The 13,935-nt window shown below is 39.5% G+C and overlaps 1 protein-coding gene and 1 long non-coding RNA gene across 45 annotated transcripts in view; one reads left to right on the forward strand and one right to left on the reverse strand.

Annotated features, from left to right (window-relative positions):
- Nucleotides 1–13,935, reverse strand: part of DTNA (dystrobrevin alpha) — a 186,851-nt gene that overhangs the window by 105,688 nt on the left and 67,228 nt on the right. For 2 of the 44 annotated variants that reach the window (XM_083747664.1, XM_083747633.1), the window contains exon 1: nt 11,775–11,963. The exons of 41 other annotated variants lie outside the window; for them this stretch is intronic. The gene's annotated coding sequence lies outside the window, so the exon portion shown is untranslated. Of the gene's footprint in view, nt 1–11,774; nt 11,970–13,935 lie in introns of those variants that run through there. One more of the 44 variants, XM_083747652.1, reaches the window with a different exon arrangement.
- LOC310848759 lies at nt 6,293–10,319 on the forward strand. The gene is made up of 3 exons (XR_014566591.1): nt 6,293–6,325; nt 7,856–7,934; nt 10,042–10,319. It is a non-coding gene; the product is annotated as an uncharacterized lncRNA (long non-coding RNA).

Raw genomic sequence — 13,935 nt, forward strand, 5'->3', positions numbered from 1 at the left:
AAGAGGCTGGGAAAAGGAACTCCTATCAATTTAAGGAATTTTGATGGCGGTTAAGCCTACAGATATAAGAAAAGTTAAGCTTCCTGAGATGCAGATTCTAGATCCTGAATGAATATCAAAGACAAAAACGCATGTCTTCACTTATTTTAATTGGGGAACACCACAGCATTATTTTATACAAGCGGCTCTCACTTCTGCCCCTGAAGAGGGTGGGAAAAACAGCATTTCCCAACCTTGGATCTCCAGATGTTGTCTGAGTATGACTCTCATTATACCCCACCTGCAAGGCCAACTGTCCGGATGGTAGAACTAGCAGCAGAACAATATCTGAGGACACAAGGTTGGGAAGGTCTGCTCTATAAAGCAGTCAGGTAGAATAGACGAGTTTATGAATTTAATCTATGGCTAAGAGTTGTTGAGACACAGAATGTTAGGGTGTTCAGAGGAAGAAAAATGGAAAGCACTAATGCAATAGGTGGATAATGAAGCTTAATTATATTGGAATGGATGGAAGATTTGGCTTAATTATCTGTGATTGATGGTGACACCATGATCACTGAAAAGCCATTCAACTTTCCACCTTGATATGGGGAGAACTTAAGAGCATGACAATTCTCTTCTGTAGCTGCTTCCACTCTAGTTTTTGCAATATGGAGGTTTATCTATGTGAATACATATATACAGCTATATAATGGAAGCAAAAGCCGCTGTTCAACAATAACTGTTAGTGAAGTCCATTTCCTTGGATTGGGTTTACCCTGCAGTATTTTAACATAAAAGTTATTTCCCTGACTCTTTCAAGGAAAGTAAGGGTTTATCCACACTTACATTTTGCCCTGCTCTTTCCAGTCATAAATTCCCGCTTTTAACATTTTGTGTCTGAGCTTTTGTTGTTGTTGCCCCAAGCTTTCCCCATGAAAACCCACTCTTTAAAGCTCAGTTGGACCAAACATCCATCCATGGAAAATTGAAATTGGTGTTTGCTACGATTTGGCTTTAAAGAGCTGGTTTCTGCAGGGAAAATTGGGGCAACCCACCCCCACAAACACTTGGACATGCAGCGTTAAAGTGCAGACCTCTGCCTTGAAAGGGTGAGGCAAAAGTATGGATAAGCCCAAAGTCTGCAAAAAGTCTCTTCATTGCACTTGAACAATAGGTCTGATTAAACTATTTAATCCAATGTCATTAGCATTTTATACCTGCCTAACCTGAGATGAATGGGTTAATACTGAAAACATTTTACTTTATAATTTGCTGTGCTTTTCTTTATATCTTTGTACCGCAGCAGCACAATTAGAACGGATGCTCAGTGCAGTTCAGGTTTATTTATTTTAAGTCAGACAAAAACATACAATAAGAAGCAGCTAATACATATCGGAGAATCTATTCCTAATACTAAAATCCTGGTAAATATATATGCTCAGGGATAATCCAGATGACATTTAGCACATTAATCTTAACAGATTTTGCATGCTTTTTTAGACCTAAGGCAAAAGTAGTCATTACCCACAGGGCCCCCATTATTATTAACAAGCAAATCATATACATTTTGAGATAGACCAAAAATAATATTCTTGCCCCAATAAAGGAAGAAACTTTCCCCAAGAAACATCTGCCCTAATAGGCAATAAAACAAATAACATCTCAAATAGTCAGCTGTTTCAGAACTACATATACAAATCTTACAGATACATCATAAAGTACCTGTTGACATCTTCCCTTGAGAACTGCAGAACACATTAAATTTAATTCAGAAAGGGCAAGGCTACAAAACATATGCAGACTTGGAATTAACCCCTTCTGAATACAATTAGAAACTCCTGAGCAAACATGACTAGTGGTTGTGCTGTACCTGTATTGAGTAATTGCTAGTGATGTCAGAAAGTACTCTAACGCATGCTGGTACTTAAATTTTGCAAGCCAAGGGGAAATCCTGGGACTTGCTCTCCAGGGACTGGTCTTTTCTGAATGTAAGTATCTCTTAATCATATTTTGATTATGACTGTCCAAGAACTGGAAAAATAATCTGTCGAAAACTCATAGTAGGACTATCTGCCTAACCCTTTCCAGCCATGTTGTACTAAACCAACTGCTCTGAGAAACAATTTTCTGAAGTATACCATCACCACTAAACAATATTTTTAATCTAATAATTAAACAAGTGTCTGTCTGTATGTCAATTATAATGTATGTATAAAACAACAACATTTTTTTAAAAAAACTTATTTGCAAAACCAATATTGAATTCATATTGATAAACTCCTGCAAAGGTTAAAAGTGAAGCATTCATTTGGACCAGCAACATGGCAGCTGTTTTGAACCACTATTCAATAAGTTAGAATTTCAAAGAGTGTGAAGTACCTAGAAAACCTAGCAGAAGCTATAATAAAAGAAACCTGTTGCTTTGTGTGATTCAGATTTTAAGATTCACTTAAAACTGGAACATCTGTCTTCATTTTCTGAAGCTTACAAACTTTATGAAATCAACAAATAAATACATCTGCAAAACACTAGAACCAAAATAGAGTCCTGTATTTTCACTAGGAAGAAGTAAAATTATGAGACAAAAATGATCAGTGTTTAGTTTAGCTTACCTGAGCCTATTGTTTAAAACAGCAACACAGCACTAATTCTGCTCTTTGGAGCTGGACCATTTGCCCATAAACATTTATAAGCAAGGAACTCCAAAGTAACCTTTAACTTTAGTGATCATTCTCTCTCTTGTGCTCAGAGCAGAGCAATCTAATACACCTTATCATGTGGTGTGTTGCTATAGCAACAGTGAATCCAGCTGCTGCAATACAAAAGACTGACAAAAACTTGTTTTCTCCCCTTCCGCCCACCTAGTTAGAGTCAGGGTGCTTTCCTTATGCTTGCATAGCCTATCTGATCTCCATTTACTTCTAGTACCGACTGATCTGGATTAATGTAGGCAGCAGAATGTAAAAAAAGTAAAATGGGCATTCAAGTGCTTTTAGCCAATACAGTTAAATGACATCTTATCATATAAAATTGCCACTCATTGCTTAAAATCACTTAGATACAAGGAATCCAAAGATTATAAAGGGAAACAAACTATACCCTAAGATAGAATTCTCTGTATGTTCACTCTTATCCCAGAATAAGCTACAAGAAGAAGAAGAAGAGGAGTTTGGATTTGATATCCCGCCTTTCACTCCCTTTAAGGAGTCTCAAAGCGGCTAACATTCTCCTTTCCCTTCCTCTCCCACAACAAACACTCTGTGAGGTGAGTGGGCTGAGAGACTTCAAAGAAGTGTGACTGGCCCAAGGTCACCCAGCAGCTGCATGTGGAGGAGCAGAGACGGGAACCCGGTTCCCCAGATTATGAGTCTCCCGCTCTTAACCACTACACCACACTGGCTCTCAAAACAGCCCTCTAGATGATGATCACGTCAAACAGTACAGTGGTAGATCAAATACAGTGGTAGATCAAATATAAATAACCATTGTAGCCAAGATGGCTACTCTATATTGTAACTACCAGAAGTTATAATACAAGATTCTTTAAAAACGAACAAACACATGTTGAGATATATATTTTTTGGTATAGTCAAATGAAATGGTTTTTATGTTGTATAGCCAACAGAAAAACCAACAGTGAAAAACAATTACAGAGCTCATGTCACATTATTTGCAAAGGACTGGGGTATGGGTGACCAGAAATAATCCAATTATGATCTGCCTTTGGTAAAGTAATACAAGATTCTTCCATAGCAACCTTAGCCCCTTCATTGCCCTCCATTTGCCCCAGCTGCTGGGAAGTGGTAGTCCAAAACATATGGAGGGCAATGGTTGTTCTACCCCCTCAGGGGTTGCCAACATTTTTGAGCCTGTGTGCACATTTGAAAACAGATGAGAACCACACATATACTGCAAACAAGCACACAACACAACCTATTATAGTAACTACAAGAGGATGCTTCTTTCAAAGTCTAATTTCAGTGAGGCAAGGGGACACTGTGGGCACCAGGGGAGGCCTCTGCAGGGTCTTGTGCACCCGGGGGGGGGGCATATTGGCAGCCTCCTGTTTTATGGAGAATCCATAACGTAACATATAATTGGGCATGAGCCCCCCATGCTAAGAAAATAGATAGGTGGCACAAATTCAATGTTAAAAAACAGAATTAATTGACAGTGATTATTGTCAGGGCTGAATTTCTGAAATAATATTCAGTTTTCAGACTGCTCATCTTCCAGATTTGGTTCCTATACTGAAGACACAAAAATGATGAGTCTAGGGGAGAAAATAAGGAGACCTCCCCTTGTGTGAGCCACTGGACTTGCTGAATTAGCATGTGTGGCAAGGGATACCTGCAAAACACTTTGCAATCAGTGCTCATATTCTGCAACAGATGGCTCACCAATTTTAACATAAAAATTCCTTCCAGTAGCACCTTAAAGACCAACTAAGTTAGTTCTTAGTATGAGCTTTCGTGTGCATGCACACTTCTTCAGATACACACTTCTTCATGACAGATTTACCCAAATCTGTGTGCATGCACACGAAAGCTCATACTAAGAACTAACTTAGTTGGTCTTTAAGGTGCTACTGGAAGGAATTTTTTTGTTTTGACTATGGCAGACCAACACGGCTACCTATCTGTAACTACAATTTTAACAGCGCAGCTATAATTTCTTGGACAAAATAATCACTTTCTGATCCAAACAACTCAAATATTTACTTAACATTTCCATATCTACCTTTAACAACAATACACAATTGCAAGATGTATACAACTAATAGAATAAAGAACCTCCCAAAATAACAAAGCTTCCTCAGGCCAAGAAAACGTTGTACTGCAATCCATGTCTATCGTACAGAGTTCAGTATGGCTTACTCCCAAGTAAGTGGGTATAAGACTGCAGCCTACATGAATTCTGGCTCTCTTGTGAAAAGCTTATTCATAAATCCTTTGATTAAGACTGTCAGTGGACTTATACACACAAGTTGCAAGCAAAGTACATTTCCCAAGGAAGTCACATGATTAATTTTATTGCCTTTCATGTCTACATTTAATGAGGTCAAGAAAACAGAAAATGCAAATATAAAAATATTTTTAAAGCCTAGGAGAATATGAAAAGAAGGTCACCTGTGTCAACAGCAAAAAAAAAAGTCTACAGATGTTTTGCATAGCAGTATTTATTGTTGTTTTGCAAAACAAAGCATGGGGGTGCAGAATGAGACGTGTTTTGCAAATACTCAGTACAACACAAAACTTCCATATTTTGCAAATTAGGGTGCAGGGTGGCTATTCAAGGTAGAAGCAAAGCTCCAAATGTAGCACCTGCTAACTCTCTACAGATGGTCTGATAAGGAAAAGATGAATAGAGCTACTGCTTGAATAATTTATGCCTATTCTAGTATGCAAGGAGTAAAAACTGACTTAGGTGTCTTTTATGGGAGTTTGGCAGGCCTTTCCCTTATCAAGACTGCATTTTAGTAAACCAAAATAGTAAGTATGTTGATCTAAATAATTCAACCTAATTCAATTCAGCCGTATTCAAGATGAAAATAATTTCCCCAATTTAAGGTAGAAGCATTCCTTGTTTGTTTGTTTTTTAAAAAAGAAAGCATGTCATTAACGTATCCTTAAAACAGTGAAGTTAAACTATATACAGTAACAATCTTAGAAAGGGTATTTGTTTCTTATGCAATGTTATTTGATGGTTTTGTGATGCAAAATACAGCAAGATTAAGAAAACAGAGTTTTGTCTGCTGGCTGTCAGAATGTGACTCAATGGGCGTTTTATTCCTAATGATTAATTCTTAGCAACTTTGGAGCCTGCATATCCTTTCACCAATAGAGGTTGATCCAACAAAAGCTAGCAGCTTTTCTGGATCTAGAACCAACAAGCAAAATGTATCAAAAATAGCATTGCACTGTGCAAAGCACAGTACATTCCTGGTCATAAAATGATGAACTGGCTTTGCAGTTAGCAATCTCTAATTAGAATAGAAATTTTGCTGCGGTGAGGTTATGCAAGAATACCTTGTAAGGCCACAGGGCAACTGGAATCCCAAAGTGATTAAAATATGGTGATCATTCCCTTATTTACATAACAAAGGGAAAATAAAAAGATGCTTTTCTAGGCTGCATTAACAGAAGTATAGGGTCCAGATCAAAGGAAGTAATGGTACTGCTCTATTCTGTCTTTGTCAGACCACAGCTGGAGTAGTGAGTCCAGTTCTGAGTGTCACAGTTTAAGAAGAACATTAACAGGCTGGAATGTGTGCAGAGGAGGGTGACCAAGATGATCTAGAGTCTGGAAACTAAGCTTTATGAGGAATGGTTCAGGAAGTTGGGTATGTTTCTGCAGAAAATGGAGGGCTCTGAGGCAGATGAGTAACCCATAAGGGATAAAACAAAAAAAAAATCCTTCCAGTAGCACCTTAAAGACCAACTAAGTTAGTTCTTGGTATGAGCTTTCGTGTGCATGCACACTTCTTCAGATACACAGTGTGTATCTGAAGTGTGTGTATCTGAAGAAGTGTGCATGCACACGAAAGCTCATACCAAGAACTAACTTAGTTGGTCTTTAAGGTGCTACTGGAAGGAATTTTTTTTGTTTTGACTATGGCAGACCAACACGGCTACCTATCTGTAACCATAAGGGATAAGGTTTAGTGGTGACATAACCTAAATAAAGATTTTATAGTTTTATGAAGACTATAATGTGTGTGTGTGCAAAAATCTCCACCCTTTCTTTTATTTGCCAGAAAATATAATCAATACATCAATAAAAAACCTTATTGATAAATATTTACATATTTATGTATTTAAATATAGCTTATTATTATTAGTGCCTAGGGTAATTCATATATAAATCTGTCAACAACATTTCCCAGATAAAAAGTCACATAAGAGAAATGTAAAGCCTGCTATTAATCTTTTCCTGTGTAGCTTAAAATACATTAGAAACATATTTCATAGATCCAAATGCAAATGTGACAACAACTACATTGGATATGCTTCCCGTATACAATAATTATCCATTCCTTATTGGCATACTGCAGTGCTTATGGTGCCAAGTTAGATTAATCTGATTTCTGAAGACGTTCAATATTTTCCATTAGTTTTATTACGCTTTATATAAAAAAAAGCCTTCAGTACACACACACACACACACACACACACACACACACACCCTGTAGCATGAAATGACCTCTAATCCTGAAATAAAATATTGGAATGTAACCAACATTTTAGCAAGCATTTTAACATAAATCTGAAAGGCCTGCTTCATTCTATTATTAACACTACTCAAGACAGAATTGGTAATGCAGAGTGTAGGTGGCCAAAGATGACTCCGAATGTCCAGTTTAAGTACCAAGCACCACTTGAGCCTCCCACCTAGGGTCCCCTGTTGGGCAATAGCTTGACCCGATGTGTGATGATTCACAATATGTGATGAGTGATTCTGGTTATAAAGTGAGCTGTGCACTTCTTTTTAAAATGGAACTAGCAAAAGCAACTGGATTTTCTAAGGCAAAGCCCATTAGCACTACAGTGGTACCTTGGGTTAAGTACTTAATTCGTTCCGGAGGTCCGTTCTTAACCTGAAACTGTTCTTAACCTGAAGCACCACTTTAGCTAATGGGGCCTCCTGCTGCTGCCACACCGCCGGAGCACAATTTCTGTTCTCATCCTGAAGCAAAGTTCTTAACCTGAAGCACTATTTCTGGGTTAGGGGCGTCTGTAACCTGAAGCGTATGTAACCCGAGGTACCAGTGTAATTTAAAAATGATATGTGATTAATTACTCTCCTTTCCTTGTAATGCTGCTTTCTCAGTGTCTTCCTTTTCTTTCTTTTTCGATTTTTCTTTTGAGCACAGATACCACCACATAGGTGCCCTTCCAGATATTTTATACTCCTGGGTAGAATATATTCCTTTGTGCAGCCTTTCCATTAAGGTAATAAACTCGAAACAGGCAGAAAAAGTTTATATTAAGAAAATATAAGTCATTAATTACCTGTCCAAAAATCCCCTGCTTTATAAAACTGGAATTACTGAAATGCAGCGGATCCTCTCCTCATAAATATCTTTTGGTAATATGCATTTTAATTCATTCAATAAAAGTAAAATCTATTTTTGTACAATGCCAAAAGGAGAGACATAATGAAATATATGAGCCACTACTGGTCAATGATTAAAATGTGCTCTCATTACTGTGCCCTTCTGCTATTAGCATGAGAAATGAGAATAAGATGGTGATGGGGGCATCATGATGAATATAATAATCTCACAAAAAGATTTGTGAGAAGTCTAACGATGGAGACTATGGATAATTATAGGGGGTGCAATCCTGCTCAAGCTAAGAATGCTTATATCCTGCCCATTTCAATGGCAAGGTCAATCACATGTTTAACAATGCCTTCCATTCAGTAGGGCTTATATTTGCTTAACTTCGGTTGGCTTGTACCCAGTATAGAGGGAAGTAAAATACCCCATAACTCTTTTGAGGGTTTCCATTTCTCTCTGTCCCACTCCCTCTCTTTCTCTCTCTCTTCTCACACACATATTCTTCTTCTTTGGTGATCACTTGTAGCCGAGTAAGATTGTCTTCCATAAACATGGTTTTAACAATGAGTTAAGTGACTGTGGAGGCCAATTCTGGATCCACACGTCCTTCCACAGTGGGGACATTGGATTCCGGGCGGGAGTTGATCACGGTGTGGATTTGTCAAGCGTGCCTTCCTCCTAGCCCATTTCTCCCTTGTGTCCTGAGTTCGAGTGTCTTCAAAGCCCATGACACCTTTGGTAAAGGCTGTACTCCAACTGGAGCACTCGCAGGCCAGTGTTTCCCAGTTGTCAGTGTATATACTACATTTTTAAAAGATTTGCCTTGAGACACTCTTTAAACCTCTTTTGTTGACCACCAGCATTACGCTTTCCATTTTTAAGTTCAGAATAGAGTAGTTACTTTGGAAGACAATCATCAGGCATCCGCACAATATGACCAGTCCAACAAAGTTGATGTTGAAGAATTATTGCTTCAACACTGGCGATCTTTGCTTCTTCCAGTACACTGATATTAGTTCGCCTATCTTCCCAAGTCATGTGTAAAAAATTTTGGAGACACCGTTGATGGAATTTTTCGAGGCGTTGGAGATGGCACACACAGACACACACACAAAGTGCTCCCACCACATGTTGAAGTTTTTCATTGAAATGAAAAAAAAATTCATTGAATTTTATTTCATTTCATTATTTCATTGAAAATGATGGTATTTTCTGTAAAGAAGTGCTTCCTCAAAACATTTCAAAACATTTTCACCTTACAGTCACATTTCCCTGTATAAATTGGGCACACTTGCTCAAACTCGCATGCAATTTAATACAAAGAGGTCCATTCCAATTCTCAATCAATGGCAAAAATGCAACTCTGAATATAGAAGTATTAATAATTACACAAGTCTTACTTCTGTGATAGTTAAAGTACAACTATCTGAAAATAGAAGCCTACAAAATTGATTAGTTGTTTTTTTTTTAAACAGTTCCCTTGAAAGGCACTCCAAAGTTTAATTACCCATATTTCTAGGAGGGCTGTCTCTGGCACTGAGCTACTCATTTATAAGGCAAATTCAATATTATATTCATCCAGTTTTAGCTTCCAAGTAAATGCATCATGCAATGCCTCTATATTTCTGCAAGATGGATGAACTCACAATTTCCAGATATATTCACAATGTGTGATTATTACAGCTGGTAAACAATAATGTTAATAATTATTATGATTATTATTATTTTGTATCACACAAACATGATCCTAGAAATCGTTATACCCTTCAAAGCACTTCCAATCAATGGGTTTCTTTTCATTTCATTTTTGCCTTTTCCACCCCAAGGAACTTAGGGGTAAAATAATAAAGCCATACAGTTGTGAAACAGACAATTAAAACAGCTTAATTATAACTAGAAAGGGACACAAAAAGAGCTTGGGACACTAATGAAGCATTTCTGTAAGATATGACAGAATCCTGGCACCCCTACTCATTTTGCTTTTCTTTCCTCTGCAGTGGTCATTAGGAAATCTGTTCCGTTTCTGAAACTATGCAGATCAGAAAGCATCACAGTGCCAAACAACCATGACTAACTGGAGTATGACAGATCATTCAACTGTGGTGAAAAGATGCTTAATGAAACAGATCAAGGACCTTGCCTCTAAAGATGAAGGCTCCACAGGAAGGTAGGAATGCCCTAAATATGCATCAGATAAAGGAATATTTTACATAAGAGTTAGTGGCAAAGAGGCAACACATTCAAATGCATTTAAGTCTACAGCAGTGCCAGGAATAATATCTTGCAGGCACTACACCTTCTTATAAATCTGATTATATAGCTTCAATCATGGCATTTTTCTACATCAGCTATATTTGGTCCATAATAATTGGTTTAAAATACTTCTACATTTTGCAAAGTCCACAGACTGGTGAAATTCAACGTGCTAGTTTGGATCTACGAGGCCTGAACAGATCGGGCTACCATAGCTTGTAAAAACGAGTTCTGAAAATCAGGTGGAATCTTGCAGACGTTTAGCATTCATTTCTGCTTTAATGGCTTTCAGAAAAGGTCTCTTCAGAGCCCCATTTAATGGGACGTCCCATTAAATCGTGGGACGTTTGTGCCATATTTTCCGTTGGTTCCGTGGATCATGTGATGAAACCTGGGGTGGTATACAGTTCTTTCCCCACTGTTTTCATGGGTAAATCACATGGGAACAGAAGCATGCATGTTCATAAAGGGTGGTGACATGCTCAACTGGGCCAGCTGTTGTATCACATCACGCCCACTGGCATGGATGAAATTCAGTGCAACATGGCAGTATATCAGTAAAAAAGACAGAGTTAAGGAACATTAGAAACCAGGCCAGAAGTGCTAGCATTATCACCAGAAAAACTAACACAATAAACCTCATACCGGAAGGCACCCTGTGAAAAGCCTCCTGGGCTGACATGCCATCCTCAGTGGCTGCATTAAAAAAGGTAAAAGGTAAAGGACCCCTGGATGTCTAAGTCCAGTCAAAGGCGTCTATGGGGTGCGACGCTCATCTCACTTTAAGCAAAGGGAGACAGTTTTCCGGGTCATGTGGCCAGCAAGATTAAACTGCTTCAGGCACAATGGAACACCATGATGGAAGCCAGAGCGCATGGAAACACCATATACCTTCCCACGACAGTGGTACCTATTTATCTACTTGCACTGGTGTGCTTTCAAACTACTAGAGAAGGGGAATAATTCTCAGCACCACACTTGTCTGACAACCTCTAAAACAGGGTAGTAACTGAGGCTCAATATGTTGTATGGATAACTCTTCGCTCTGCTTTTATGGGTATGTGTGCTTCTTATCAGTATGACTGGATGCATCAGTGGCAGGTTTTCTGTTGTTAAAGATTATGGCCAGTGCAAAATTAATATTATGTATTTTTGATGATTGTAGAACTAGAGAGCCACAACTGGAAATGTAAACCAGCCCTGTGGTGAAGGACAGCACCAACCAAGCACTGGGCTGTATAAATCAACCCACACAACTGAACCACAGCATTGCAGCAGGGAGAACCTTTACAGCAAATTATTCCAGTACCACAAACTCAAGAGGAAGTCAAGAACAAGCAATAGCCATTGGATCAGTACTCACCAAACTTGGGAAAAATTCCTTCCTAATCACAAATATGAAGAGTGTTATTGAGCTCTGGATATTTAGGTTGGTGCACATAAAAATTAAACATACCTATATCAAATATGTACTTACCACTGTAATGATACCAAAGGTGCATATGCCATATTTGTATGAACCTCTTTCCTGGTTCAGTCAAGGAGATGCATTGTCTTGAAGCTGAGGGGGAGGAAGAGGGTAATGGGCTGTGTTTGGGAACCTACAAGCCTTCACAAGAGACCTAATTGACCATCCTCTCCCCCCACACTCCAGGAAATGCACAAAGGGGACAAGATAGTTTCTTGCAGATTCAGAGGATTCGCTAGGCCTTTGTGAGATCATCAGCCTCTCAATTCAAGCCTCTTTTCACGCCTAGCAACCACAGAGCATCAGTAATAGTCATGGTGATTGGTGTAATGGCTGCTTCGTGTTTTATCCAGGGTTGAACTGAATGTACTGCACATGTGTTTCATATGATGGTGGTAGGATATTTTCCCACCCCCACCTTGTTCCCTGCCATTGTTTTCTACTTCTGCTTCTGTCTTGAAGCCACTGGCTAATGAAATGTCAGGCTTTTTACTGAAAAGAATTTCTGGAAGTTTCCATGAAGAAAGTATCCCTTTTACTTCAACCTTAGTTTCGTCCCCCGGTTATTTTTAAATTTCTTGTCATCTTCATTTCTGAGCTTTCCAGTTAATTTAGCCATTTCAGCGTAGTCCATTAACTTGGTTTGCCAATCATCTTTAGTCGGGACTGCTTTCTCTTTCCACCTTTGGGCTAACAGTATCCAGGCGCCCGTTGTAGCATAAATAAACCATTTTTTCTGGTGTGTTAGAACTTTAAAGCTACAACCTCTAAATGGCCTGGAACCCAAATACATACATGGTTACAATCTTGCTAATCCAAAGCAGTCTGTTTCTATAACTCAGTTGCACTGTGTGTAACTTTTAGCTACTTGATTTTACATTCGGGCAGACCAAACTACGCGACATCAGTGTAATTTATATCAGGATGAATTATTCTGGTATAAAGGTAAAGGTAAAGGGACCCCCGACCATTAGGTCCAGTCGTGACCGACTCTGGGGTTGTGTCGCTCATCTCGCTTTATTGGCCGAGGGAGCCGGCGTACAGCTTCCAGGTCATGTGGCCAGCATGACTAAGCTGCTTCTGGTGAACCAGAGCAGCGCAAGGAAATGCCGTTTACCTTCCCACCGGAGCGGTACCTATTTATCTACTTGCACTTGACGTGCTTTCGAACTGCCAGGTTGGCAGGAGCTGGGACCGAGCAACGGGAACCCACCCCGTCGCAGGGATTTGAACCGCTGACCTTCTGATCGGCAAGTCCTAGGCTCTGTGATTTAACCCACAGCGCCACCTGCGTCCCTCTCAATGCCCCTATTCCAAATTCTGTTTAAGAGTCATGTAACTGCTGAATGAGCTGGCTGGAGCCTGGCAGAGGGAAAACAAGCCTTTAAAACGAGGTTTGATTTGTGCCAGTCTAAATTCTGATGGGTTGCTAGGTCATGTGACCAGATAGAACAGAGTTTTGGAATAGAGGTGAATCTCCTATTGCCCCATCCTGCCCCTGCTACACCTCTTTTTCAGGATTTATCCCAGGCTTGGCTGAGCTGGCTTCAACTGAGCTAGGATGGAGAAATTACACCAGCGTTTCTCGGACTGAATCAGGATGTTGGGCACTCCACCTTCTGTAGCACTCACTGAGCCCAGGCTCAGCCAGAGACCCTCCTATTCCAAACCCCACTCATCCTGATGGAACTTGGGTTTGGGTTGCTCCCAAATCATTTTAGATTGGCATGAAGATGTAAATGCAATGAGAATCACTCTGTCAGTGTCAAATGACAGCATAATTTAGATAAACAACATCTTACGGTGCATACCTATAGGAGGCACATAGGTTGTAGAAGAGAAGAAGAAGAGGCGTTTGGATTTGATATCCCGCCTTTCACTCCCTTTAAGGAGTCTCAAAGTGGCTAACATTATCCTTTCCCTTCCTCCCCACAACAAACACTCTGTGAGGTGAGTGGGGCTGAGAGACTTCAAAGAAGTGTGACTGGCCCAAGGTCACCCAGCAGCTGCATGTGGAGCAGAGACGCGAACCCGGTTCCCCAGATTACGAGACTCTTAACCCTCTTAACCACTACAACACACTGGCTCTCCGAGACCTGGGAGAAGAGGCTGTGGAGGAGGACTGGAAGAAATTTAAGGACTATTTACAAAAATATTGTAAATTGTATGA

Source organism: Podarcis gaigeae (assembly GCF_964106915.1).
Source record: "Podarcis gaigeae genome assembly, chromosome: 7".
In the NCBI taxonomy this organism is placed as follows: Eukaryota; Metazoa; Chordata; class Lepidosauria; order Squamata; family Lacertidae; genus Podarcis; species Podarcis gaigeae.